Genomic DNA, 3,993 nt, shown 5'->3' on the forward strand with positions numbered 1-3,993 from the left:
TGAGTTGCCCGGATCTATATAAATGAATTTAATCATCAATTTAATCCATTTCATACTCAATTGAATTCAATTTACACCCTAGGCAAAATTACCATTTTGCCCCTAAACTTTCCATAAATTCCAATTTCTTCTCTAGGCTCGGAAAATGAAATTTAATCCTTATTCCAAGCCTAACCAATAATTTCATATACAGCACATGAATTTCACAAAATTTAGAATTTTTCCACAACTTTTACATCTTTGCAATTTAGTCCTTAAATCATAATTTCATCCAAATTCACTTTGTAAAAGTTGTTTATCTATCAACAACCTTTCATTTTCTATCATAAATTTCAAAATTTTAGCATGTTCATCCACGGAAATATTTCTATACTTTGATATCTTTACAAATTAACCCTCAAAATAGATAGATCAAACTATCTCGGTCTCAAAAATATAAAAATTACTAAAATTGGGACAAAAATACTTACCCAATTAAGCCAAGAAAGCTTGTTTTCTTTTTCCTAGGGTTTCCATATATTTTTTGGGAAGAAGATAATATAAAATAAGATGATATTTCTATTTAATTAGTTATCATCTTTTAATTTTTCTCATTTCCAATTTAGTCCTTAGTCTTTTCTAATTTTTCCATGGATGAATCACCAAAAATATCTACTGACTTTACTTTAATGGTCTAATTATCATATAAGGACTTCAAATTTTGAATTCCATAGCTATTTAATCCTTCTAGCTACTAGAATTCAACTTTTGCATTCTATGCAATTTGGTCATTTCCACAATTAAGCACATAATCGATAAAATTTTCTTATCAAAATTTTCATATAGCATTCCTATAACAATGCAGATCATGCAATAATATTAAAATAAATTTTCTTTCCGACTTGGATTCGTGATCCCGAAACCAGTGTTCCGATTTCAATAAAAATGGGTTGTTACAATAATTTTACAAATATTTGGTTAAGCTTATACAGTCCCTATGGAGACGATAATTTATAAACACGTTGCAATTCGTTACAGTTTCATGTCAGCAAAGTTAACAAATGGTAATTTTTTCATCATTTTAGGATGATTTGATAAAAAATGCAAGTTGAATGGTTAACTTTATTGATGTGGCATCCATGTGGCAGTTCATGTGCATATCATGTTTGCAATTAATTTTTTTAAAATTAAAAATATTTATTATAATTTATATTCGTAATAATTTAAATTTTTAAAAATAATATTTATAATTTTTTGATTTTTAATTTTAAAATTAATTATTAACGTGGCATCTACTTCTATACTAGTCAACAAAGTTAATAGACGTTAATTTTTTCATTGGGGTGATTTAACAAAAAAAAATTATTAATTAATTAAATGAGACTAAAGTAAAATTTTTTTAATCGAAGGTTGAAAAAGTCTATTATGAAAAAAAAAATTATTGAATTAGAATTCACAATGCGGGTGGTGACACTTCTTGATTCCCATCCCTTTGCCGAGTGGTACACAATTCACAAAGGATCGATAGTGTTCCCATCGATTTACGAGTCGTCCTTCCAAGGGTTTAAGGAAGCCGAGCGTTTCGAACCGGAGCGGTTCTCTGAGGAGAGACAGAAAGACGTGATATTCAAAAGGAACTACCTAGCTTTCGAGGCCGGTCCACACTAGTGTGTGGGCCAAAGTTACGCCCTGAACCATCTGGTTCTATTGATCGCCATGTTCGTCACATTACTGGATTTCAAGAGGCACCGAATCGACGACACATTTATGATAATTAAATAGAAATAAAGGCAAATTTATAATAATAAACATCTAGTTAAATATAATTGAACTTCAATAGCCTCTAATTTCCATTTATGTAAATAGAGGCGACACTAGCTGTGGTAAGCAGCCCCCTCCATCAAACCGGACAATTACTCTTCTACATATTTTGGCATAAAGATTTATTTAAGCAGTTTAATTTTATAAAATATAATTTTAATCATTTATATAAAATTTTATCTTTTTAATTATTGAATTAATAATTTCACGTTACGCCACATTAATAAAATTAATATATTTGTCTTTATTTTTTATTTAAAAAAAATATTTTGTGCCAAATGCTTTTCACCCGAATCTTCTTTATTTCGTTTTATTTTAAGAAGAAAAGAAAATTAAACATTTCGTTTCCTCCCCTTCAGAGTTTTACCTATACTTCTTACCTTCTGTTTAAACGCCTACTTTTTCGTCCATTTCCTCCCATCCCCAAATCATTCTCTTTTCTGGAAAAACGAAGAATGAATCCCTTTTCATCCTTTCTTTCTCTTTTAGTTCCACTTTTGGTCACCCTTTTACTTCTTATTCTTTTGCTAGAACAGATTTGGTATTTGCGAAGGAAGCGAAATGTCCCTGGTCCCAACATCCTTTTTCCTTTCCTCGGCAACGTAATTCCTTTGATCACAAATCCCACCAAGTTCTGGCAACTTCGAGCTCAGCTGTCTGCTTCCGTTGGATTTTCTGTTAATTACGTTTTCGGTCGCTTAATTGTCTTTATCCGAAATACTGAACTTTCTCACCTTATCTTTGCCAACGTCAAACCTGATGCTTTCTCACTTATCGTACACCCATTTGGTAAAAAACTTTTCGGCCAACGTAACATGATCTATATGTTCGGACAAGTTCACAAAGATCTCCGCCGTCATATTGCTCCTAACTTTACTCCTAAAGCATTGTCAACCTACACCCAGTTGCAGCAGCTCATTATTCTTGAGCATTTAAAATCATGGGAGCGACTTTGGTCGACTGTTTTGCCCGCGGAGCCGATTCCGCTCCGTCTTTTAGTTCGCGACTTGAATCTCGAGACTTCTTAAACGGTTTTCGTCGGCACGTATCTATCAAGTGAAGCTCGGTAGAGATTCAAAGTAGATTATGATCTTTTCAATACGGGTTTAATGAAGCTACCCTTTGATCTCCCTGGTTTTGCTTTCCGAGAGGCCAAGCTGGGTATTAAGCGGATGCTCAAAACGCTTACTCATTGCGCTGCTGAAAGTAAAAAGAAAATGCTCCAAGGAGAAGACCCTTCTTGTTTAATCGATTTTTGGATGCAGGAAATGGTTCGAGTAACCGCGGAGTCCAAAACACCGCTGCCGCACTCCACCGTCGAAGAAATTGGAAACTACCTATTTGATTTCCTCTTTGCCGCGCAAGATGCCTCCACGTCGTCGCTCCTCTGGGCGGTGACACTCCTCGATTCTCATCCTGATGTTCTCCGAGAAGTTCGGGAGGAAGTTTCGAGGATATGGTCGCCGGAATCGGATGCTCTAATGACCGCAGAGCAATTAAGGGAAATGAAGTACACACAAGCAGTGGCGCTTGAGGTGGTATGATATCGGCCACCGGCGACAGTAGTGCCGCACATTGCAGTGGAGGATTTCTCGTTGACCGAGTGGTACACAATTCCCAAAGGATCGATAGTGTTTCCATCGGTTTACGAGTCGTCCTTCCAAGGGTTCAGGGAAGCCGACCGTTTCGATCCGGAGCGGTTCTCTGAGGAGAGGCAGGAAGACGTGATATTCAGAAGGAACTACCTGGCTTTTGGGGCCGGTCCACACCAGTGTGTGGGCCAAAGATACGCCCTGAACCATCTGGTTCTGTTCATCGCCATGTTCGTCACGTTACTGGATTTCAAGAGGCACCGAACCAACGCCTGCGATGAAATTATGTACACTCCGACAATCAGCCCTAAAGACGGATGCATGGTTTTCCTCACAAGGCGTTGCCCACGTTACCCAAATTTCACTCTTAATTGATCAAACTTTGTTTGTTCCGTCTTTGTTTTCTTACAATATCTGCTAATCTTGATGGTTGAAGCTGCCATTGTCGTCTTCTCACAACTGAAGGACCAGTCCAACATTGTTGTTGCTTATGATTCTACTACGTGGGGGGATATTATATCATATATGCATACTATATAAAGAAACAAAGTTTAGGTGAAAAAAAGGAAATGTACCAAATTTCAATTGAATCGTATTTGTC

General features: G+C 36.1%; 1 pseudogene; it reads left to right on the top strand.

Moving 5' to 3' along the window:
- The first annotated feature begins 2,255 nt into the window (after window positions 1-2,255).
- Window positions 2,256-3,767, top strand: LOC108485360 (cytochrome P450 710A1-like; annotated as a pseudogene).
- Window positions 3,768-3,993: the final 226 nt, after the last annotated feature.

Source organism: Gossypium arboreum, chromosome 6 (assembly GCF_025698485.1).
Source record: "Gossypium arboreum isolate Shixiya-1 chromosome 6, ASM2569848v2, whole genome shotgun sequence".
Lineage (NCBI taxonomy): Eukaryota > Viridiplantae > Streptophyta > Magnoliopsida > Malvales > Malvaceae > Gossypium > Gossypium arboreum.